This window comes from Anguilla anguilla, chromosome 18, assembly GCF_013347855.1.
Source record: "Anguilla anguilla isolate fAngAng1 chromosome 18, fAngAng1.pri, whole genome shotgun sequence".
NCBI classification, from domain to species: domain Eukaryota; kingdom Metazoa; phylum Chordata; class Actinopteri; order Anguilliformes; family Anguillidae; genus Anguilla; species Anguilla anguilla.
This window is the reverse complement of record NC_049218.1, coordinates 25,931,288-25,957,279: the sequence shown is the minus strand read 5'-3', so window position 1 is coordinate 25,957,279 and position 25,992 is coordinate 25,931,288. Positions and strand designations below refer to the sequence as shown.

At 48.9% G+C, this 25,992-nt stretch overlaps 1 long non-coding RNA gene across 2 annotated transcripts in view; it reads right to left on the bottom strand.

Annotated features, from left to right (window-relative positions):
• The window catches only part of LOC118217882, a 41,974-nt gene that overhangs the window by 6,041 nt on the left and 9,941 nt on the right, over nucleotides 1-25,992 (bottom strand). For both annotated transcript variants that reach the window (XR_004763331.1, XR_004763330.1), the window contains exons 2-4: nucleotides 22,612-22,851; nucleotides 6,300-6,447; nucleotides 5,330-6,193 (exon numbers count right to left, since the gene is read on the bottom strand). This is a non-coding gene — a long non-coding RNA (uncharacterized LOC118217882). The remainder of the gene's footprint in view (nucleotides 1-5,329; nucleotides 6,194-6,299; nucleotides 6,448-22,611; nucleotides 22,852-25,992) is intronic.

Genomic DNA, 25,992 nt, shown 5'->3' with positions numbered 1-25,992 from the left:
TAGTTTTATAGGAGACAGCACACCACACACTGCACATCCTGTCATCTCTGACTCTTTCTCATCTGGTCATTTGTGTTGTAATGCACATTTTTCAGTATATGACACCACTGTGTTGCAACCTCTCGAAAATCTTTCTTATAGTTTCTTACACAACGAATGCCAAGAAGTAGATGAAGCAATTCACATGAAACGTTGAGTTTGGAGGAACAATCCCTGAAGATAAATGTACAAATGACTGTAGCATCAACGTACCGTATCGACACGACTTCTCTGCAAATATTTTAATTCACAAAATCAGCGATGTTTCAGCCAACTCAACCTTCTTCGAGAGAGACCTGAATATAACACACTCTATGAATCACCACCCCTCTAGAGACAGTCTTCTCGCATTTTTTGCATGTTGCTTCCTTAATGTGGGTTTTCACATGAAGTAATAAAAATGCAGCATTTTAAAAAACGATGTTTGTTCATTGAGAGTCGTGTATTTTTCTATTTTTGTCTTCCACATTCTTATCAGATGACAGTTGGATGAAGCCTTCCCGTGGCTGATAATTATGTGGGCCAGTTTAAATGAAATGGATGGTGATGTTTTCTGAACAGCAAAGACAGACCATAGAGCGCTATATTTATATGGGTGACAGTACAGTCACATTTCGAAGCCTGCAACGGTTATGCCTTGAACAAGAGGGAGCGGGCATAGAGACAGAACTCAAAACCGTTCTTTATGTCACCCCTTGCAGTTTTCCTTGGACAACCAATTCATTTCCATAAACAGAGGGAGAACAGTCATATGTGACTGTCAAATATTCCAAACCCTTGAATATTTAGCTCAGTTCCTGATGATATGGGCCACTTTTTGCTTGAAGGGCTGCATGCAATGTAATATGTCGCAATGTCCAATCAGAGCTCTCTGTAGATTAAAGGTGAAAACACTGATAGTGAGAAGTCATGGTCACAGTCAGGTGGTGTCCTGCTGATAGCTGTAAAAAGTGCTGAAAGATCCATCCTCTCAACCCCTTGCATAAATTGACAGAAAGATGGATTTTTCTTTGATGTTTTAATAACATTTTAATCTTATGAAATAATAACGGCCCTGAGGGTGTAATTCTTTCTAATTATATCGGAAGTTAATTTCATGTCCCCAAAGCCGGTGTGTTTTGTATCCTCTCAGTCTCATAGCTATGGGAGTCACATGTCGGAGGTACTGCTAGGCAGGGTCCGTTCGATAAATCTCTCGCTTTGTCGCATTTTCTCAGCATTTGATGACATCTGAGATATTGAGCGTTAGGAAATGTCAGACATCTCTCACACACTCATGTCTTTATCTGACAAAAAAGTTTATTTCCTTATCAGTTTTAAGTACAGATTATAGCAGCGCCAAAAAAGTAATTTAGCGTTTACAGAAATCTATAACCGACTTCCTCCTGAACCTTTAGCCGTGGGGGTGAACATTACTCATCGCGTTTACTCAGTCCTCCTCCTCCTCATACAGTGGAATCACACTGCCTGAGCAACGTAAGACTTTCTGTGATGCAACCGTTCACACCTGACAAATTCACACGGTTTTTGGGCATAGGTTCTAAGCGCAAACAGTAGCTCCTCATGCAATGAATGCTGTCCATTCAGAAGTGAGGCCCCTTCATGTTAAGCAGTGACAGAAACAACATGTTACGACGCGTACCTCCCCGCACAGCCCAGCCCCCCCACAGGCCAGCCCCCATGGCATGATCTGGGCTGTCTGTTCTGTCTGTCGGGCCTGCATTTTTTGTGGGCGGCTGTGTTTGCGCGTTGCTTTACTCACCTGGCCCCACCCCCTGAAGTGAAACTTAAACAGGCAAACAAAAGAAGGCAAACGTAGATTGGTGAAAGGTGTGTGTGTGTGTGTGCCTGTGTGTGTGTGTGTGTGTGTGTGTGTGTAGGGGGTGGTTTTAGAAACTGAGCCAAACCACACTCCGGATGTCACCTAGTCTGCCTCAGTCACAAATTCCTCACATAGCACACACACCGACACAGGGAACAGGAAGTCTGTGCCCGGATCCTCAGGTGCTGAGTGATGGTGATGAGGACATGTGAGGCACCCTCCGCCTCGCCCTATGAAAATAATACTTTATTCATTTCTACTTCCTGCATTTCTACTCCCTGTGTTTCTACTCCGTGTTTCTAATTCTTGTGTTTATGCTTCATGTGTTTCTAATTCTTGTGTTTATGCTTCCTGTGTTTGTACTTCCTGCATTTCTACTCCCTGCGTTTCTAATTCTTGTGTTTATGCTTCCTGTGTTTGTACTTCCTGCATTTCTACTCCCTGCGTTTCTAATTCTTGTGTTTATGCTTCCTGCATTTGTACTTCCTGCATTTCTCCTCCCTGTGTTTCTAATTCTTGTATTTATGCTTCCTGTGTTTGTGCTTCCTGCGTTTCTGCAAGGCTGGAGGGAACACTGTGGGAATGTCTGCAGTTTTCAGCAACCCCTTAAATGTGGTTCTGGTTTTTAATGATGAAACATCATGGGTGAAGCATTTTGCAACAAGATCAAAAAAGGGATCGAAAGAGGAAGTGATCTCGCTCAGAGACCAGGAAGTATGTCATATATAGCTGCACAGCATCCAGCACGTCAATCTGAATATGCGTGAGCGGCGACACTGGTCATTCTTTATCAAAGCATCCGGTGTTCCGTGTGTCTGCAAGACTCCACATGAAACCACAGGGAAACATAATAAGACTATCGTCATGCGATCGCGTCACGTGTGAACTATCGCTGGAAACAGATGTGGGCCAAGGATCTTATGAAACGTGTGAATAACTTCATGAATCATTTCTGATGGCCAGAAAGCAATCAACTTTGAACATTGACAAAAAAAAATGGTGGTCCTGAGACCTGTTCTTTTGCCTGTTGGTTTTATGTTTCTTCTTGTAGATATATGGTAGGTAATCTAAAATAACCACTGTCATATCAGCCTGCCCGCTCACTGTTCTGAGGCCTTTGTCCATCCATTATGTTCACGTGTTTGTGTTGGCGCAGTCACACCACAGCAGTGGCACTGTTTGTTTTTCTTTTTTTTTCCATGGTTTCTGAACTTGTAACGATCGGAGTCATCCAACAGTCACACTGTACCGCGTGAAGCCTGCTTGTCATTAGAGGAAGCCAGCGAGGAACGTTCCCTTTGGAACATTTGAAAACAGTGATATGTAATGCAGTGCCTGTGACACTAATAAGGGTTTGTCCATGCGCAGGACTGTACTATAAGCACACAATCACATACGGCTCTTTCATCGCATGTTGTATCATTATACCAATGCGAGGTCACTCTGGTCTCTCACGGCTTTGTGTTGTCCATCTTTAAATGATCTCCCTGCAGGACATATAAGGTCCAGATTCGCAACCCCCCTCAGCATAAAGTACAAGGTGTGTACAAGTGCAATTCAGGAAACAACTATGTTGTTTTGAGCTTACCCCTAAACCACAGAGATCACAATATAATAATAAACCCTGTATGTCGCCCTGAGACCTGGCTGAATTTTTTTTAAGAACTTTTATTTATTAATTAATTATTTAATTTTTTTGTCCTGGGTGGCAAAACATATTCCAGTGAAATTATTTTCAGAAGTATAATTTATTTTATTTTTTATCGAATGTCCCTCGTCATGCTAGGTTTCAGGATGGTAGAGTACGGCATGTCGTTCTTGAGACTAAGACCGCAGAGTCATGTCCCCTGCAGGGGACAGAAGCGAGCAGCTGGGCCTCGGGGAGACACGCGCAGCATGCAGACCGTTTCGCTGCAGACGCTGAAAGAAGGAGGCAGAGCGTGTGCTGCTGCTGGGCGCCTGACGCTGGCTGCGGCTGAGCGCTGGTCAGGAGCGGCCCACGCGCTGGAGCAGCGCTCAGAGCCTGCGCTGAGCGCGCGGGCGGGCGGAGACGGAGCGCTGACAGCGCCGAGCGGCCGCAGCGTGGGCGTTTCCCTCGCAGCCGCGCGTTCGTTTCATCACTCCTCCTCAGCGCGCCCCCCCCCCCCCCCCCCAGACACCCGGGCCATCCTGGGCTGAACTCCGTCGGTGAAAACGCAAAACCTCTCCTGAGGTCGCGGGGTTGGTCTGCTAGTTCTCCGAAACTCCGCGTCAGCGTTGCAGAACAAGTGCTGGATGTTTTTTTCCTCTCTCGGTTCAGGCCCTTCTCGGGTCCCAGATGTTCAAATTCCTTGTTTGTTGTTTTATTTCTGTTTATTTTCTTGCTTAGCAGAGGATCTAGGTGTGATCTCAAAATCTTGCAAATGTTCCAACACACTCAGTATGGGACATGTAGCACAACTGAATCTCAGGCTCTTGGCCTAATTTTTAATTAATTGACTAATTTATTTATTATGGATGCACTGGAGTGACTGGAACAAAGAACCCTGCCGTAGGGCCCAGTTCCTGTCTGGATTTTAACTTCATACCCGTTAAATCAAATGGCCTGACTGCAATCAATACACAATGCCTTGTATCCTATATCTTTCCAGATAGCTAAATGATATTTACAGGTTGTGGAAATGCTGCATTCTCACTATTTTGTCAGCGTGTCCCTGCAGAAGTGTGTGAAGCGGCGTCAACTGGTCCTGCTGCCACAACCTGAGTGTTTTGTGCTGACTGGGCTAAACTCTGTAATCCCATACACTGCTCTCTCCTACAGTCCCTCCTCATGCCTTTTGCACATGTATTTTCTCCTGAGAAACCTTAAGTTCATCGATATAATATCTGTTCATGAGTACAGGCAGACAGGAGTAATCAAACTGTGCACGGCACGCAGCTATTCCAGTGATGTTCCGTGAGAGTTCCAGGTCAGGCGTACTCCCCCCCCCCCCGCCTCCACCCCCCACTCCGCCCCCTCCCCCCCACCCCCATGAACCCATCCACACGCAGCCCCAGTAATAGCACTGATTATGGCGCCGCGGTGCTGAGCAAGGCTAACGCTAAAGATAGATGGTATTAAATTGATTGGAAGAGCCTGGAGACTCTAATCTCCCCGGGGTGAATGAGATGGATTATGTGGGATTGTGGGAGTGCAAGTGCGCTGGAATGGGTGCTGTAATGTGGCGCTGTCCTCCTAATGGACACTGCTGGTCGGGGGGCTGACGCAGAGCTTCTTATCGATGGGAACCGTAATGTACTGTCCTGAGAGATCGCGGCCGCATCCACGACAGAGTCCATTCTGAGATAAGAACAGAAAAGAGCGAGCCCTGCATGTCTGCCACCATCATTTTAAATGCTTTTCTATGATGAGAATAAAAAAATGTTTTTTCCCCCCCCCCAAACAAGCAGTAATGTTGTTTATAAATCCATATACAATCATGCACTCACATTCTTCAGTAGCTACCATGATTTTCTCTTAGGTCTTATTGGAATGTTTCAGACATGATGAAGCCTTTCCTCCAGAGAGTCCTTACATGTCGCTCTTGTTTATTTTTTCTTCCAGTTGGCCTGTGTGACCGGTTTGAGAGAACGCCACATCATGTACAGTTTCTCAGTGCATAAGAAAAAGAGGATGACAGACTCAGAAAAAGAGAGAAGTAGAGTTAGAGCAGAAAAATTTGTATGTGGGATTACTGCAGCCAAACACTCCCATGGGTCAGTGCTCAGTTCCAAGCTTTTCATTTAGATTTCACAAATATAATAATAATAATAATAATAATAATAATAACAACAATACTAATAATTACTATTATTATTATTGTTTTATGCAGACTTCAGCATGGAAAATAAATTCTAATGTTGTAATATAGTGTACAAATCCATGGGAGGCTTTCTCCATATGTCACAGCTGCTCACGGTCATAGTGGAGGCTGGCGGTGAAAGAGTCTGTCTCAGGATCAGGAGCAACGAGGCCAGGGAGGATAATAAGACTGAGTGCTGTTCTGCTCCCTCAGCCCAGCCCACGAGGGCCTCGTCTCCCTGGGTGAGAGCGGAGAGCAGTGCATGCTGGGGCATGGGCCGTGTAGCATGCCCTGAGGGGGATGGGGGGGGGTGATAAGGGAGGGCGATGTGATTACATGTCAGACGTTGTGCAATCTGCCACTCTCCAGCGTGATCACCGCGGGAGCTGCATGCGTCTCGCATGGCGTGAAAGCGTTTGCGTCTGTCAGCCCGCGCGGAGGGGGGATTAAAGCCAAGCGTCGAACCTCGAGCTTCGAGCTCCTGGGGCGCAGGTGTTCCCACGCGGGTGCTCTGAAGGAAACAAAAACCTTTAACTGACGCTGTTGAAACGCACGCGTGCGTGTACACGCACGGACACATAGCGCCGATTACGCACGCGAAACCTGTCTGAATGTACCTTTTCACAGCCGCCGCTTGGTTTGTTCCAGCTCAGATGTGTTGCCGTTTCTGAGAAAGCCCTTTTGAGAACGAGGCACGAGGCTCAGACAGGCTTTTTTTGCTAGGCCGGCAGCAGCTGAATTCGGTGCTCTCGCCTGGACCAGAAACTGCATGCGGGAGGGAGGTGTGTTTCAGAGCAGAGTACAGTCATAGGGGGAAACTGCACCCCCCCCCACCCCCCTCCCCGCCGCCACCCCCCCCCCCCCCACCCCGTCAGGGATTTCCACCACCTGACAACCAGACAAATGAGAAACCTGACCTCCCTCTATGCAAATCTCTGACTCATTCGTCTGAACAATGACAGTCCAAAAAAAGCACCCTGCTGAACAATGGCAGCGTTAAGCCAGACATCTTTAAAGAGGAACCTTTCTTTTCCTCTTTTTCCTTTCCTTTTTCAAGCTGGCTGTCTGACTGCACCCTGACCCCAATGAACGGATGCTTAGCCTGGGCTGTGATAGTGCTGGAGATATGCTGTGTCACACAGCCCTGAATGTACTAGCTGCTTCGTGCATATCAGTTTCCTTACTTGCCTCATGTGTCCTGACTGTCTCCTCATTTTCAGGCATGGCATTTAGTGCATATCATTTTGGGGAAAGTTGCTTCTTTACAGAATGAACTAATTTTGCCTGAACTCAAACGCACTGTGCCAAACTGAGTTCTGCTCCTGGCACGGACCACAAGGCCATACGGTACCCGGACCACAAGGCCATACGGTACCCGGACCACAAGGCCGTACAATACCCGGACCACAAGGCCACATGGTATCCAGACCACAAGGCCGTACGATACACAGACTACAAGGCTGTATGGTACACAGACCACTGGCCGTACGGTACACAGACCACAAGGCCGTACGGTACACAGACCACAAGGCCGTACGGTACACAGACCACAAGGCCGTACGGTACACAGACCACAAGGCCACATGGTACACAGACCACAAGGCCGTACGGTACACAGACCACAAGGCCGTACGGTACACAGACCACAAGGCCACATGGTACACAGACCACAAGGCCGTACGGTACACAGACCACAAGGCCGTACGGTACACAGACCACAAGGCCGTACGGTACACAGACCACAAGGCCACATGGTACACAGACCACAAGGCCGTACGGTACACAGACCACAAGGCCGTACGGTACACAGACCACAAGGCCGTACGGTACACAGACCACAAGGCCGTACGGGACACAGACCACAAGGCCGTACGGGACACAGACCACAAGGCCACATGGTACACAGACCACAAGGCCGTACGGTACACAGACCACAAGGCCGTACGGTACACAGACCACAAGGCCGTACGGTACACAGACCACAAGGCCACATGGTACACAGACCACAAGGCCGTACGGTACACAGACCACAAGGCCGTACGGTACACAGACCACAAGGCCGTACGGTACACAGACCAAAAGGCCGTGCGGTACACAGACCACAAGGCCGTACGGGACACAGACTACAAGGCCATACGATACACAGACCACAAGGCCATACGGTACACAGACTACAAGGCCATACGATACACAGACCACAAGGCCGTACGGTTCCCTGGACCAGGTGGTTCTGAAGGTGGCGCGGTAGCACGGGAACTTCAGACATATCAGTAGTAATCATGACGCTCGAAACGAGGTCCCGTCTCTGGAAAGAGGGGGGGGGGGGGGAAACTAATGGCGAAAGCGCGCGGAGATAAATAATGGATATCGGTTAAAGTATGAACGGCATGAAGACTTTGTGGTGGAGTCATTACACGCGCGGGCAGGCTCGACCTCTTTCGGGGAGGGGTGAATTTCCTGGCCGCTAAGTGCTCGGCCGGCTCATTGATTCGGTCTCGCTGGGGGGGCTGAGGGGCCTGAGATGAAGGCGAGGCTCTTGGGCCCGGCTCCATTCGCCGCTGCACTTTAAATTACGCTGCGTTACGACCGGCGCTCCTGGGCCCGCCTCCGTCTGAGAGCCCGGCGCCTCGATGCGCTCGCCGAGCGTTAAAGGACCCACCCTCTACCGGGAAGGCACCCCCCCTCCCCCCCCATGGGCTCTTAATGGAGTCTGGCATTAAGGCCCGAGGAGGGGGGGGGGGGAAACTTCCGGATACCTCAGTGTTCCACTCCCACCGGCACGTTTGCTTAACCTGTCATGAACGGGCGCGCGGTCCACCTCTCTCTCCCCCCGTCTGACGAGGGGCGCGTAGTCAAACAAAGGCTCGTTTGAATACTTTCGCTGAGGTGAGTCACGCGGGGGGGGGGGGGCCGACGCCCCTGGAGATGTAAATGCCCCGGGGTAGAGCGTGCCGGAGGTCGGCTTCACCTTCACCAGCCTGCATATATTATTCATATGACCTGCCCACACCCCGCAGTCCTACTCGCTGCACAGTGGAACACTTATCGGCTTCTTTGGCTGATATATGCACCACATACGCTCTAGTTAGTTTCATAATTATTCAACACCTTGATTAAATTAGTAATGACTCCTTTGGGCAGTGAGACATATATGCATTTTCCTTTTTGAGGCTGTCCTCTCAAGGTCAGCACGGAGAACCTTTTGTCAGAGAACTTGCGTGACAGTGGCAAGAGTTTCTGTGAGGGTGGAGCCGTAATGGAGGCCTGGCTCCCCTGCGTGCTTTGAGGGGAAACCGCGCTGCAGGAAGGAGCGCTGGCTTTCTCGCACGGCTCGCGCCCTGTGTAAACACTCCGGCTCCGCCTGACAATACCAGGAAGGAGCACCGCTGGGGGAGGCCTGTCCCGTCCACCTGTACGTCCCACGACTTCCCACGCTGCCTCCGGCCCGTGCTGCCGTCAGCGCCGCCTATTGTACTGCGGTTACGCAAAAAGAAACACTAGCCGAATAAATATATGCTTGGTGTCAGCCATTTTGTCCAAGGCTAATGTTGCTTTGTGGTCATTTGCAGCCAGGCTGAGACGCCGCTGAGCCTGGTGAACCTTCAGTGTTCCATTACCTCCCTGTAAACACCACCGATGGGAACTCAACGTCCTGTGCTCAGACTCAGCAAGGTGCCTCTTGCCCCATAAGTGGACGCCGTTCGAAACGTACACAGAGATCCGATCCGTCTGTAAGGAGGGCGTATGCGATTATCTAAATCACTCTGTGAACGGAGAGAATGTTTGTAAAAGAGGACGTAACCTTCCATAAACTCACAGACACGGACATCCCTTCCCCAACGATGGCACCACCCGAGGCAGGGGTGCTTTTTTTAAGGGCTAGTGCCAATGCATTTTACCTGAGCTTAGTTTCCTACACTATGGGCCAGTTTCACAGACACACAATAAGCCAAGTCAAATACTAAATTCGAGTTTGAATAGACATTCTCCATGCAAAACTCTCTCTCTTGCTCTCTCTCGCTCTCTCTCTCTTATTATCTCTCCCTTTCAGCCGCCTTATCAATGGGTTCTTTATTGTCCAGTGTAACCATGAAAAAACTATATCTTAGATACAGCTAGGTTTGTAACTCAAAGGTTGTAGGTCAGATTCCCAGCTTGGGCGTTGCCAATATACCCTTCAGCGAGGCAGTTAACCTGAATTCCTTCAGTAAAATAGCCAGCTGTATAAATAGGCTGCATGTAAAAACTGTAATCCATGTGAGTCGCTCTGGATAAGCCTAAAGGTGAAGGGGTGCATTGTGACTGCAGGCCATTCCAGCCAACGGTGAAGGTCAGCGGCTGCAGGTAACGCTCTCTTCCATGTCACCCCACTGTAAAAAAAAAGACATGTCAGGAGCTGAGGCACAGACCCAGCACTGGGCACGCATTCCCCGCTCACGTGCGGACAGAGCGGTGTGGTTGTCACAGACCGGTGACCTCATGCAAACGTCTCTCTGCTGGGCCCCCGCGATCTTTCCAAAGCCAGCGCTCTGCCCCCTCGGAAAGAGCTCTGACCGAGCTTCGAATGGCGGGCGGGGGAGAAAAAAGAGAGAGCACAACAACATGGTTCAGAGAGAGAGAGGAAGGGAGGGAAGGAGGGAGGGAGGGAGGGAGGAGGAGGGGAGGGCAGAGGACAGGCGAGGCTGAACTGTGGGTCGGGCCCGTCTCTGTTTGGGGCCCGGCGTTTTTGGGCTTACTCAGCTGTTCTGGCTGGCTGGGTTCAGTCATCTTTAAAATACAGCCTCCACGCATCAGAGCCTTCACAGCTGACTGGCCTGATACCACACCAAAACAGGAAGCTTAGTGTGTGACCTGAATGAGAGAGTGAGAGAGAGAGAGGAAGAGAGAGAGAGAGAGAGTGAGACAGACGGAGAGAGCAAGAGGGAGGGAGGGAGCGATAGACGGGGGGAGCCTGGGGGTAGAGCAGGGGAGAAAGGAGAGTACATACAGAGGAGGAATCAATTCTCTTTGTGATGGTTAAAGTGTTGATGTGACCGGAAACTAAGGCTGGAATTAGCCTTGCTCTGCAGTCTTTCTTTTTATTGCAGTCGTTTGGTTTCTTTTTTTAAATTCTTTATCGTCGCCCCGGTGTCCCGGTTCATCGCTCTGACTGTCCCCAGTAGCAAAGACAGATAACAAACATGGCTGACCCATATCTCTGCTGTTTCATCATCATCTCTCTGCTCAGTCTGTGGTGGTGGTGGTGGGGGGGGGGAATTAAAGGGGAACAGAAGAGAAACAGTCCTGTCTGGGATATTTGCATTGTTTTCCATGGGACTGGGTGGTTAAATCCTGCCGTGACATCATTGTGCAAAGCTGACAAGTCAATAAGGGAATAAACAAATAAAGGCATCACATGATAAAACAGGATGTTCTCACTCTGTACTTTGTGTGATGTCACGTACAGGATGAAGTCTGGACCCGGAACAGCTGTTCCTCTCCCTCTGTGATCACTTCCCCCCTCCACCCCCACTAGTGCTGATGTCTGAACCGAAACCCTTCCCTCCCCCCTCCCTTCCTGGATGCTCATCTACAACAATATAGATTCCTGTTTCAAACCACCCCGTCCACCCCGGAACCCCCGCCCCCCCCCACCCCCCCCTCTGTGTCCAGGCAACCGAATCTGGTGAGAGGAGCGGACGGGCAGCTTCACAGTGGATTGAATGACCAGCGAATGCAGTCCGAGTGTTCCTGGAGGGGGAGAGGTGGGGTTTTACTTTACAGACAACCTGACACAAAGACTGCAGCAACAGCAAAAAAAAAAAAAAAAAGGAGAAGGCAAGCAGCCTTTGAGGGACAAGGGGGGCCCCCCTGATTTAGAGATGCCAGGGGCCCCTGCTGGCACTCAGCGTGAGAGAGAGAGAGGGTACTCGGAGAAAAATGGAGTTCCTGTTGGAGCCCCTCCTCTATGTGTGCAGGCTCACGCAGAGCACTGCAATCTGAGGAGAAGCCTGTGTCCACCTCACACAGCGGGCAGCTTATAACTCTGGACTGATAACTCTGAGCTTATAACTCTGGACGTATAACTCTGGCCTTATAACTCTGGCCTTATAACTCTGGACTTATAACTCTGGCCTTATAACTCTGGACTTATAACTCTGGACTCCAGGGGTGTAGATGCAATTTAATGGTGGGGCACTGACTAGTACTCTTCAACAAGTACTACAACTAGTACTACTGCTGCTGCTGCTGCTACTACTGCTGCTGCTGCTGCTGCTGCTGCTGCTGCTGCTACTACAACTACTACTACTACTACTACTACTACTACTGCTGCTGCTGCTGCTGCTGCAGCTGCAGCTGCTACTACTACTGCTGCTGCTGCAGCTGCTACTACTACTGCTACTACTGCTGCTGCTGCAGCTACTACTACTACTGCTATTGCTGCTGCTGCTGCAGCTACTACTACTACTACTGCTACTACTGCTGCTGCTGCTGCAACTACTACTACTACTGCTACTGCTGCTGCTGCTGCTACTACAACTACTACTACTACTGCTACTGCTGCAACTACTACTACTACTACTTCTGCTACCACTAATAATAATAATAATTATAGATAAACAATTTCGCTCCTTAACTAATGACATTTTGAATTTATGTGCTAGTCTTCCTATCCTCAAGCAGTTTGGCTGCAACATTGTCAGCCCCATTCAGTAAACAAAGCATGTGCTGCCTGCCAGCCACCCTCTGCAGTCCCCCAACAGAGCCACAGAGCCACAGAAGCCACAGAAGTATTCCACCATTAAGCATGAGAAAGGGACGGACCCAGAGGACTCACGGAAAGCCTATAGATAAGCCGATAGAATTTCAGTTCAAATAATAAAACCGAACGCCAGATTTAGATTCAAGTCTCGGAACTGGTAACAGTATATTGCTCTTTGTCCGACTATTCAAAACGAAAGGAAGTAACCGTGAACTACTTTCAAAATGATCCCGCTGGTCCAGACATGGACTTATTGTTCTCAGACAGACCGAGGGAGCAGGAGAAACGGCTGAAAACTGCCCCGACCGACGCGACACGCCCATCCCGAATCACACCACGATGCTGATTTGTTCTGACAAATTGCCTGCCAATCAAGTTTCCCGCATGTAGGCATTGATGTAATTGACCCCTTCAGAAATCTGAAGCCAAAGGTGGCTGTCATGGCAACCAGGAACTATAAATGAACAAGCTTTACTGTCAGGCTCCGTACCCCCAACTCTGCTAGCAGCGGCGCTCCTTCCATTATAGCCAAGTGCCTTACCTGTGAGGGTCAGCCATTTTAAATTATAACTGCATCAGCTTGTGAAAAATGAGTTAAGTGGAACGATATGGGGACGTGATTACAGTTGTGTCCTATTTAACCTGGCTACCAGAGAGGTGGAGGAAATCCTACCGCGTTGCTCTTCGCTCTTTCTCTCAGCACAGAACAGGCAGCAAACCTGGAAGGTTCAAACCTCAAAGTGAGGTAGTAGGAGATTAAATACGTAAGATATGAATCTCCCTGGCGTGCAGGCATTTTCACTGAGCTCTGGAGAAATCTAACACCATCAGTGAAACACCCTGAGCTGAGCGTGATATTACGCACTGTACTCTCTTATCAGTCACTGGGATTTCTGCACTGCTTTGATGTGGTTGCTCTTACTCATCCCAGACAGCAGGACAGTTATTATTGACTACATATAGAGCATTTTACCTTTTGGAATTTTTTTCTCACTGATTTCAGAGAAAGAAAAAAAATATTTTGTCAATTCCCATTTTAAGCAAAACAAGTTTTACCTTTTAAGAGCCATTCCAAAGAAATTGTTTTTAGATGTTTTTTGTACTGTTTTGTACTTCAATTTAGTTGTCAAATTTTGGCAATTTTTTAAAAATATGAAACTTTCACAGACACCCTAGGTTTACAATTTCTGCTGCCTCACTCCCAGCTGAGTCTGGGATATTTTTCGGTTCCTTGTCTAATGAGGAGAAACAGGGAAATGTGTCAGCGTCAGAAGGCTGGAAGGTGAAGAGTCACTCCTGTGTGACAGAGAGGGCTCAACCAGCCAGCTGCAGCAGTTCATCCACTTCACTGCCTGTGTGAGAGACACACTCCGAACTACGCTGACCTCGCTGGAAAACACACTCCGAACTACGCTGACCGCGCTGGAAAACACACTCCAAACTACGCTGACCTCGCTGGAAAACACACTCCGAACTACACTGACCTCGCTGGAAAACACACTCCGAACTACACTGACCTCGCTGGAAAACACACTCCAAACTTCGCTGACCTCGCTGGAAAACACACTCCGAACTACGCTGACCTCGCTCGAGAAACACACTCCAAACTACGCTGACCTCGCTGGAAAACACACTCCGAACTACACTGACCTCGCTGGAAAACACACTCCGAACTACACTGACCTCGCTGGAAAACACACTCCAAACTTCGCTGACCTCGCTGGAAAACACACTCCGAACTACGCTGACCTCGCTGGAAAACACACTCCGAACTTCGCTGACCTCGCTGGAAAACACACTCCGAACTACGCTTGAGAAACACACTCCAGACTACACTGACTTCGCTCGAGAAACACACTCCAAACTACGCTGACCTCGCTGGAAAACACACTCCAAACTTCGCTGACCTCGCTGGAAAACACACTCCGAACTACACTGACCTCGCTGGAAAACACACTCCAAACTTCGCTGACCTCGCTGGAAAACACACTCCAAACTTCGCTGACCTCGCTGGAAAACACACTCCGAACTACGCTTGAGAAACACACTCCAAACTACGCTGACCTCGCTGGAAAACACACTCCGAACTACGCTCGAGAAACACACTCCGAACTACGCTGACCTCGCTGGAAAACACACTCCAGACTTCGCTCGAGAAACACACTCCGAACTACGCTGACCTCGCTGGAAAACACACTCCGAACTACGCTGACCTCGCTGGAAAACACACTCCGAACTACGCTGACCTCGCTGGAAAACACACTCCGAACTACGCTGACCTCGCTGGAAAACACACTCCAAACTTCACTTGAGAAACACACTCCAAACTACGCTGACCGCGCTGGAAAACACACTCCAAACTTCACTTGAGAAACACACTCCAAACTACGCTGACCGCGCTGGAAAACACACTCCAGACTTCACTGACTGCCCTCAAAAACACACTCTGAACTTTGCTTGGGAAACACACTCCAAACTTCACTGACTGCCCTCAAAAACACACTCTGAACTTCGCTTGGGAAACACACTCCAAACTTCGCTTGGGAAACACACTCCAAACTTCACTGACTGTCCTCAGAAACGCACTCCAAACTTCACTGACTGTCCTCACAAACGCACTCCAGACTGTAGCTGAGACGCTGACTGGCTCCAGCTTGGGCAACCCAGGGGAAGACCACGTGCAGGGCTGAGTCAGGCCAAGCTGTCAGTGCACATCGCTTTCCCCTCCAGCCCCTTTGCCCTGATCTCCGGTGACTTCTGTCTGGAGCCAAGCTGTGAGGAAACCTACTCCAAGTGATCTGTCCGCTCTGTTTTATTTGGAAAGCACAAATACAGTGCTGTACAGCTGGTGCTGCAGTTTGTCTGCTTGCGTCCACATCCAAAGAAATGTCACCGCTAATGCAATGCAAATGTCAATGCAAATTGTTTTTTACTATGAAAGGAACGCTCCACCCACCTCCAACTGCCCAACTTCCTTCATCCTCCCAGCAGGGAAATCCCCTCCCTAACTCTCTGTGTGTGTGTACGTGTGTGTGAGTGTGTGTGTGTGTGTGTGCATGCGTGTGTGAGTGCTTGAGTGTGTGTGTGTGTGTGTGTATGAGTGAGTATGTGTGAGTATGTGTGTGTGCGCGCGTGCATGCGCATGTGTGTGAGCGTATATGCGTGTGTGCATGCGTCTGTGTATCAGTGTGTGTGTGTGTGTGCGTGCGTGCGTGTGAGTGAGAGACCAGTGTTACTCTGAAACTGCAGTGGCTTTAGATAACTGTGAGAGACTGTGAGGGATGTCTGTGAGAGACCAGTGTTACTATTGGATGTTTACTGCCTCAGGAGAAGTGAATTAGCTGAGTAATAACAAAAGGTGACGTTTGGACCACACGCCTCCATATGACCCCCTTGAACTAACCGCTCCCCCCACCCAGGCCTCACGGCCCCTGTTGAAGGTCAGATGGTGAGTAGACGGCCTGGCGGGGGAACGGGGGGGAGGCTGCTCTCTGAGCATGCTCTGTGGGATGGAATGCTGTGTGATGGCAGCATGGCCGACGCCCCCATCTGCTGAAGCCCTGTGGCTCTTTTCCATTCAGTCTGGTGCACAGGCAGATGGGTTAACACCCCATACACACACACACACGCGCACATGCACACGCACACACACACACTCACACACACACATACACGCACACACGCACACTCACACACACAGACTGCACCGTCAGAGCAGGCTAATGGAGAAGCCTGCAGCGAGTGTTCTGAGCTCAGACCATGGCCTGCATTTACTGCACTGGTGCATGCTGGGACAGGCGCAGAGGCTTTATTTTTGTAAATTATCCCGCCCACTTTCTTTCACTTTCTGTCCCTCCTCCCCACACGCTGGCCGGGTACCTGGGAGGCGCCCGCCCGGCCACACTATAAACTTGATGCCCCGAAACGAAAACCCAGTGTCAGTCCAGTCCGGCCCCGTCAGCCAATCAGACCACAGCAGAGACGCGGAACAGACCGGAACAGGCCCCAGGCCTGCCGTCTGGTTTTCTCTTCTGCTTTTTCATTTCCCTGTGGTGCGTCTGTGCCGTCGTCATTCATGAGCCGCTGCTCACTCACTGCAATGCCGCTGCTCCGTTTAACAGTCACTACTGAAATCACTCTTCAAATACCACCTTCATACTGATCTGTAGTTACAGCAATAACTGGAACATTGTTTACATCTGAATCATTGGAGAGCTTAATGAATTACTAGTGCATCCAACTTTTTTTTATTACTCATATCATTTGCTAAATAACACACCTGTGCCACTTAATATGGAAATATGCCCGCCCATGCATCATAAATCAGCTGGCTGTACGTCTGGCATTTTATTTACATTGTACACAATCTGAAGAATGATGTATCCAAAGCAATACAGGTTAACGAGATGCATACCGCTGATCCATGAGTAAAATACTCAGCATATCGCTCTGCTTGAGCGATACTTGTACGTGCACATCTCAGATCTCAGTGAAGAGATTGCACGGCGGCTGGTTCGCTTGTGGCACCGCCTGTTCCGTTTCTCTCCCTCTCCATTCCGCGGTGTGGACAGACACGCTTTTGGCTCTGGTTCCCGTCCATCCTGCCGACGCGCCGGGTCGAGACAGGATGTCCCCGCGCCGCTGAACGTTCCCCAAACAACCCCGCCCAAAATTCCCGCCGAACTGGTGTCTGATTTGGCACATGCGGGTGAGAGAGGTAAGGCAGCGCTCCTAAAAACGTAGAGGTAAAAATCAGGTTCTCATTCTTTCACCGTAATGGACAATTGCCATCACTCCGCCTCCAGCTGACGTACGGTGAACAAAATGGCTGCCGCACACCACCCGCACAGGACCAATACCACCCCCGCCGCTCGCTTTAGAGCACATTTGAGATTCCTGAGAGGACGCTACGCGTATGCAACGCAGCCCTGTTTTGTTCTGGTTTTTTTTTTTGCGCCGGTGTTCCGTGTTACCGGGTCGCACCACGGCGAGCGGCGCGACTACGTTCAGCTCTCTCCCGCTCTGCAGCGCAGGGGAGGAAATCCATTACGCAGCGCGGGAGACCCCCCCCCCCCGACTGCGCCGTGTCCGCGCCAGTTACGGCTCCCAATATGACTCTGCAGCTTCTGAATCGTTAAGCGCGTCCGTTTTCTAGCGCCCCGATGTACCCGACTGCGGCTTTCCCAAGACGCTGTTATGGCTTTGAGCCGCAGCCAAAAGCATTTTACAAAGATTACACCGTTTATTGGGAAAAAAAAAGCCTACATATCTCAGCAGAGCATGAAATAAGCGAGTCGTTGAATAAAGTAAAAAAATAAAGATGGCGTTTTATATTGCTTAGGACAATAAATATACCGGGCAGTTTCATTATAATTTGAAACGGCTTAATTTTATGTTGTGTTTCTCATTAACACATTAAAATACATTGACATGGTTCCTAACCCATTTATCATCCGTATTCCCTTTAGTTTTTTCATCTGGAGTTTGTCAGAAATGGAAATCCATAGGAAAATTGAAATATCTATTTCAGAAGCTGTGAATGGGATGTACCATCGACGTTTTAATGAAAAACATGGCGAAACCACTTTACAAGCCGGAGGGAGGCATGATGACAGGCTTACCCCACCCCCCTCCCCCACTGTGGATGGGAGTGACCATAATCTCAGAGGAACGCTAGTCCCCGCCTACAGAAGGTCAGGCAGATGAGTCCCCCTTGGCTCTGTAATATCACTGACTCCACCCCCCCCCCCCCAAAATGACCCCCGTGGCTGTGTAATATCACTAAACCCCCCCCACCCCAGAATGGCCCCCGTGGCTCTGTAATATCACTAACCCCCCCCCCCCCCCCAAAATGGCCCCCGTGGCTGTGTAATATCACTAACCCCCCCACCCCAGAATGGCCCTCTTGGCTCTGTAATATCACTGACGCCCCCAGGAACACACCGCACCCACCCTGTGCGTGTGAGCAGCTGTTCCCAGAGCTGTCTCCTGGGAGCATCGGGGTTTGATTGTGTAAACTCCAGCTGACATTCAAGGTCAGGCACATTCATGGATCATCACTTTTTAAAAATTTTTTATCTCACTTTACTCAAATTATACATCATAAACCCTAACTAATGATGTCATTGCACCTGTCATAACCAGCCACGACAGAACATCACAGTTTACATATTATTAGTATAGCAAATAAAGTATATTACAAACTTTACTCAACAGGTTTTTCAAACCATCGCTTGCATACATTGACAGTGTTACAGCAGTTTTTATAAGTTGAAATATGCTGTCATGACAGATGTTATGTCATGTTTATGAATGACTTAAGTGGAATTTATGGCCTATATTAGCAGTGGAAAAGCCATTGTTTTTTCGGTATTTTTCCTCAGGGAACTGCTGCTGCCAAACTTCAGAGAATTTCCTGGGAAAAAGCAGCACAGATAAAGGCGGAATTCTGTTTCTTGGCTCTCCTTCATAGAAGCAAAACCAGCACCTACTGTTAGGGCTGAGCTGAGAAGCACGGAGAGACACTTCCTAAGCGTACACACAGAGATGGGCTCTACCTGGTCATGTGACCCGATATGCAGTGCTATGACTGTGTGGCACAGTCACATCCACACGGAATGGAACGGGTACCTAACTATGACTGCAAGTAAATTACTGTGAGCCTGATGGGAATGAATTTCCAATTTACCAAACACAGTGAACTAAAACACGATACCGCTCAGTATTCGACAAAATATAGCGAGAGAGAGAGAGAGAGAGACAGAAACAAGCTTTCCCAGCACCACAGATAAGTACCAGGTGATATCTCCAGATCAGAACATGATGCCCTGTACTGTAAGCACGCACTTTGGTGGGGTTGTGGGAAAGCTGGGCCTTGGGGCGAAGGAGGGGCTTCGGGGCTGGTTGTGCTGGGCAGACAGTTCACAGGCAAGCTGCAACCCCACACGCCCTCGTCACCAGTGATGTCACCCACGAGAGGCTTCCGTGGGTCCCACGGCCCCTGACCAATGAGCAGTCTCCACACCACATGGGTGGGCGGGGTCACAGGGAGTGCAGCGGGGCCATGCGAATCCCAAGGGGTCAGAAAGGGCAGGAAGTATTTTACATTTACATGGAACTGAAGCCCTTATCCAGAGCTTACGCAGCTTACATTCATGCGCATACAATCCATTTACACAGCTGGATATTTACTGAAATACAACTCAGGTTAAGTATCTTGTTCAAGAACACAAAGGCAGTGCCCCTCCTGGGAATCGAACCTGCAACCACGGAATTGAAAGCCCAGTTCCCTAATCGATACACTACACTTAGGGAGTACTCCTTCTTGGAGGGGTCTATAACTGTGTGATTCAGCACACAGCATACAGTGAGAAAACATCTAATCTTGATAAACTGAGAGAAAAAAGGGAGAAAGGAAAAATAATTTAATTTTATGGCTCATTTTATGCTTCCTTTATTCTGTTCTCAAGCCACTATACTACACTGTAATCCTAAACCCCTCACACACACGCACAAACACACACACACAAACACATACAGATTTATATAGAGGCAGGCACACACAGGAGCTTGCATACTCACACATACAAAAAAGCTATTAACTGAATGTGCCTGAAAACTCTGAATTAGCAAAAATTGTGGAAAATGGAAGCTTTCTCTGTGGGTCCCTCTGGAGCACCAGTACAGAAAGCTACAAACCAAGGGGCGGAGCTACACACCGAGTGACAGCCTCTTCGAAGAGAAAAGTATCACAGATACACAGAAAAGCATTCCCTAGATAGAGGCATGGTCACAGACCTTGGTACAACATTTTCTTTTTTTAATTGCTTGTATTTGGGCTGAACTCAGATCGTGCCAAGCATGATAAAACAGTTTTCCATTAATCTTATCCCCTCCAGTGACAGGTTTCCTTCGGTCTGACCCTGAGGCATTCAACTTGAAGTTAATCAAAAAAGTAACCCTGCACCCCGCCCCCTCCCTCCCTCCCTCCCTCCCTCCCTCACCCCACTTCCCCAAGCCTGTTTGTTAAAATGCAGAGGATTACCAAAAAACGAGTCTGCAGAATCAATATTTGAGTTTTCCAGCCACACAAAATTGGGGCCGCAGCCACTGTGAGATAAGAGAGAGATAGGGAGGCAGGGAGGGAGGGAGGGAGGGGAAAAAGAGGAAAATAAACAGAGGAGGAACTGCTGACTGCTATCGTTCAAAGGTCGTGGGGCCTGGGTCTGTCATCGAGGACAGGAGAGCAGCAGGGAAGGGGGAGGGGGGGCAGGGGGCCGGGGGGGGTGGGGGGGGGCAGGGTCTCTGCGTTCCCGCAGAAACGGAAAGGTCACAGTTCAAGCCAATGAATCAGACGTGCTGAGCGGAGCTCATTCCAGGCCAGGGCAGTCAGCTGATGTTGGCCGGGGTGGGGGGGTGGGAGGGGGGGCGAGCGTCAGTTTCAGCCCTCTTTGTCCCCCCCCCCCCCCCCGGCTGATTTATGAAAGCGGGGCGGCTGCCAGTTACCGCTACGCGGGGTCCACACGGCCCGGCCGGATGCCCCGCCCCCCCCCTCGCTCGCTCGCGGGCTCTGTTTAATCTGCTCGTGCCCAGACGACAGCGTCGCGCTGCACAGTCGCCCCTGGCAACCCAGTTATATAAAGCCTGGCAACACGACAGCACTTTCATTGCTGCCGTTCTCTTGTCTGTCGCCCCCCCTTTCTCCCTCTCAAAGCTATAAATGCATTACATTCATTAACCATTTTAAAGCATTGTTTGTGTCTGTGTTTATATTCACTGTTTGCAGTTTCGTTTCTGTTGATCGTTGAAATTTCCACCTGTTTACTTTTTCAGCAATGGAACGACCTCCGTGGTTAAGGTTGAGTTTTATCAAAACAAAATGGGGATCTGGTCTGTGTGGACTTGGATATGTTGATACTGTTGGGCTTCCTCATTTATATTCAGGGTTGCCATGGTGGGGGGGGGGGGGGGGGGGGGGGGTGTTAGGGCAATTTGAAGGGCCCCGACAGACAGGGGGCCTCAAAAATATTAAAACATAGGATTTCTGGGGTGCTGGGGCCCAAAGTGACACCTTGTCACTGGCACTGGGACTTCTGCACTAGTCAGCTGATTAGAGTCAGAGTGCCTACCTGGACCCACTACACTAAAACCACTTTCACTGTAATAGCAATTGCACATGAACCATTTCTAAGTCTTTGGAACTACGGGAAATGGACACAGAATTAGAGCCAGACTGCAAACACAAGCTGTAGGTGGGCACGGCTGTAATTAACAAGAGTTATGATGTCATCCTTCGTGGAATTCTTTTTTTAAATGCAGCCAAGGTCAAACCTGGTTACTATAGAAGCACGTATGCTGATGACTGGTAAATACACAATATCCCCTCCCCTCTGTCCTCTGGGTCGCTATGGAGTAGTCAGACCGTCCATGCGGGTGCAGAGCGTTATGTGGTGGCAGACACACAAACAGACAAGGCAACGCTCGTTACCCAGGAAACCATTTAGAAAGAGTTCAAATGATGCCAAGCTGTGGCTGCCTACGCAATGGTGCAATTGTTCCGAAAATTTAACCTTCAAACATTTCACACAGCTACCAGCCGATATGTGGTAAAGAGCCAAAACATTTTTTTAATTCGTCAGATTAAATAATTATTCACTTTTTTGGAATACTGAAAATTGTATGTGAAATTGTTTATTTTCAAGTATTTGACAGGTCACTCTATCATAAGACTAACTTAACCTACGTAGCTACAATAGCTAGACTAACTTACCCTGCTTAGATAGCATAGCTATATAACTTGCCTTATGCATGTCAATGAATTAAATAATGTAGTTAGCCAGCTGCATTTAAACAAATCTTGAATATTGTCAATCCCTTTCATTTAGGCATTATGTACTGCTTTTCACCACAGACATTCAGCTGGTGCTCCTCTGAAGCATGCAGTGGCAATCTTGGTTTCTTATCACACTGTAGTTCACCGTCAGGCTCACACAGACACTAGTCAGAGGAAGGCGGTTCAACAGGAGCTTGTTGGCATCCAACCAATCAGCAGGGACCACTGATGCACCATGAGCTGATGTCATCCTGGCCAAGTGGAACTCCCCAGTCCCTGGCCACCGTCAGCACTGGCCTGCTTCTGATTCTGGCCTGGTTCAGTATTGAAGGACCTGTCCATCACTGACACTGACCTGGTCCTGATACAGTACTGAAGGGCATGTCCATCACTGGCCTGGTTCTGATTCAGTACTGAAGGGCCTGTCCATCACTGGCCTGGTTCTGATTCAGTACTGAAGGGCCCGTCCATCACTGACCTGGTTCTGATTCAGTACTGAAGGGCCCGTCCATCACTGACCTGGTTCTGATTCAGTACTGAAGGGCCCGTCCATCACTGGCCAGTTGTAATGGATGTTTGGACGAAGCAGAAACTCCTGTAAGGGACAAAATAATGAAAACTGGATCTGACCGTCTGGGCAAGCTATAAATATATTCCACATTACTCCACTTTAGGGGAATTGGGTCACCATTAACACAAGTCCTAGCTGGCACATGAAGTAATGTTAGCACCCCCGGTGTTACCCTGAACCACGAGGAAGGAAAGCCAGGAAGATCAGCGATGGACAGCTCCAAAAATAATGCGCTTCATCATTTACCCGGGGCGGCGATTTTATTATTATTTCTGCTTATTCTCAACGCATTATTAATCTATCAGCGGTGACAGGTTAAACGGTGCGAACGGAGCGTCGGATTGAGGTGCTGAATGTGCTCTCTGTCTGCGGGGCGAGATCACTCTTCTGTCAGAGCACGCACTGGCGGTTTACCTCGAGCCCCGAGGTGGCAGGTGGGGAATTCTTGGGTTGTGACATCAGGCCGTGATGTTTCTTTTTTCTGATGACTCTTTCGCAGCCGTCTGCGCCCGACCCGTGACGCATCTCTGTGAGAAAGCGCGCTAGCCTCAGCGCGAACGCGGCTTACTGTTTATAAGCGCCTGAGCCAGTCAGGAACAGGAAGAAAACGACAGTATTAGCACAGGTGTACCTTCAGCAGGACGAACAAAACCGTTCTTTTGGGGAAGGATGTTTTGTTGTTGCCAGTGCTGTTGCTATCTTGCCTTTTCATAAAACCAGTTACGAATGGCTGTAGTACTTACATGCTTCGGCGATGGCATGTTATATAATCCTCTAAATTATGGGTGTCAAATTCAGAGCTTCATTCAAATCTTTTTTGCTTAGGTTTAATTGGTCAGAAGGCCAATTTAGCACTCCGAAAATTTACACAATGTCTTTCCAAAAAGAGACAATGGACAAACACTCCTTGAGAATACGGGATGCATGCAGGCGTGATTTAGTGTTATTTGTACAACTTTTAAAAAATGCCGACTGTGTGAAATGATTGGGTTAATTAAGTAGAGACTGAAATTGGACCAAAGCCAGGCAATACTCAGCTCCAGTCAGGACCTGAGTTTGATAGCGATGCCGAAGAATTCTGCCCACATGTGCACACACACACACACACACACACACACACACACACACAGACACACACGGACAGACAGACACACACACACACACACAGACACACACGGACAGACAGACACACACACACACACACACACACACAGACACTACATGCTGAAGAGGTCTGCCCTGTCCTGATACTCTCGGTCAAGGGCCTGCTAGTGATCTTCTCGGTCCCACAGACGGCTCATTTCCTCCAGAGATCAGCTGGCACGCAGCGCGCTCTGTGCTCAGAGCAGCGTGTCGCTTGGTTACAGCACATGGTAACGTGTCAACTGTGACATCACCCCAGCTCCGCTCACCTTGCAACATCAAGGTGTTTCTCAAAATAGTTTGCAGAACAAAGTCATGTCACTTCGCTTCTTCGCTGAATATGGCAACGGTTAAAACTTAATGACTTCCTGACCTGGCAGAGGGAGCATGTTCTGATGCAGACGTGATCTCTTGCTAAAAAAAAAAAGTTCTTACGAAAAAACCTTAACATCAGAGGCCATATCAGGATATTTTAAAGTAGACTGTAGATAGTGAAGTGGTTCTGGCTCTTTTACAACCTTTTACATTTATTTCCAATAATGTCAAATCTGGGAGTATTCACAGCAATGTATACAGATCTGTGCTCCTTACTGCAACCTTTGCCTTCTACAGCGAATTAGCGAATGTCAGTGTCAAGCAACTAGTGTGAAACGGCCTGCACTGTTTTGTGTGGAACTGCTAGTGCTAGTGTTGGTGCCGCATGCTTGTTTTTGAAGGTGTCTAGTATTCCTGAATGAGGCCATTTCAACTCAGCTGCATGTGCATGAATTATTCATATTTGCCAATGCACTGCGGGAGCCAATAATCAAAGCCCAGCACCCTTTCACATTCCATGCTGCTCTAGAGAGAACGCAGTGAGACCCACAGGGCTTTGCTTCTTCCCTCTTCCCACAGTGCACCTCTGTCCTCATATAAACCCCCTTATTCAGGCACGAGTACACACAGACATACACACACACCACATACACACACACGTATGCACGCACACACACACCACATAAACACACACACCACAGACATGCACACGTACACACGCACACACACACACCACATATACACACACACGTACGCACACACACACACCACATACACACACACACCATACACGCACGTATGCACGCACGCACGCACACACACAGACACACGCATATACATGGACACATACAGCCACATACCCACACACACACATCACACATGCGCACACACACACACCACTGCCCCTCCTGCCCAACCTTCATTCACCCCTGCATATAACCACGCCGTTGCTTGGCAACCTGGCCCCAGTCCATAACACATGCTACCATGGCAAAAGAATGCACACATGTGGGGTTGCTCTTATGATGCCTGTGAGTGTCACAGGGTATGGATGAGTTCCCAGCTCAACCTTTGATCTCTGTACTTCCTGAAGCTGAAGCATGATCATTTAACACAAACAAGAAATAGACCTGACCCCAGGCCTGACCAGTTGCACTCAGAGCACTGTGGAATGGGGATCAGACCTAAGATTGATAACAAAAGTGCATATGCAGGGTCTATTACATACTTATGACTCAATATCAGTGGTAGAGGCACAGCTAGCTTAGGGATAACACTCTATAGTCTGAGTAATGTGCCCAGCTCTGGTGAATGAACATTCAGCCACCGCAACAAGGAACTGGTTCACCAGAAACACAGCTTTCATTAAACTATATCCAGAACAGAGCAAGAGATGAATGATTTAAGTCTGCTCTTTCATAAGTGCGCAATAAAACAGGATCCTCTGAACGGTCCTGAAAGTAGCATATTGAGTATATTACAGGACGCACAGCCATTTATCTTACGTTTATACGTATGCACTCGCACTGGAACACGCAGGGTTTTCTATGGAAATGAGAGGAGACACACAGGGGGTGATTCTGGGAGACTCCGCAGTTAAACGCTCTGCTCCAGTTTCCCCTCTTCCCTGCCTCCGTGTTCATCTGTCAGTTCCACAGAGCTCTTATTCGGCCTGCGCACGGGGAACCTGTCACGGGCCCCGCCTCT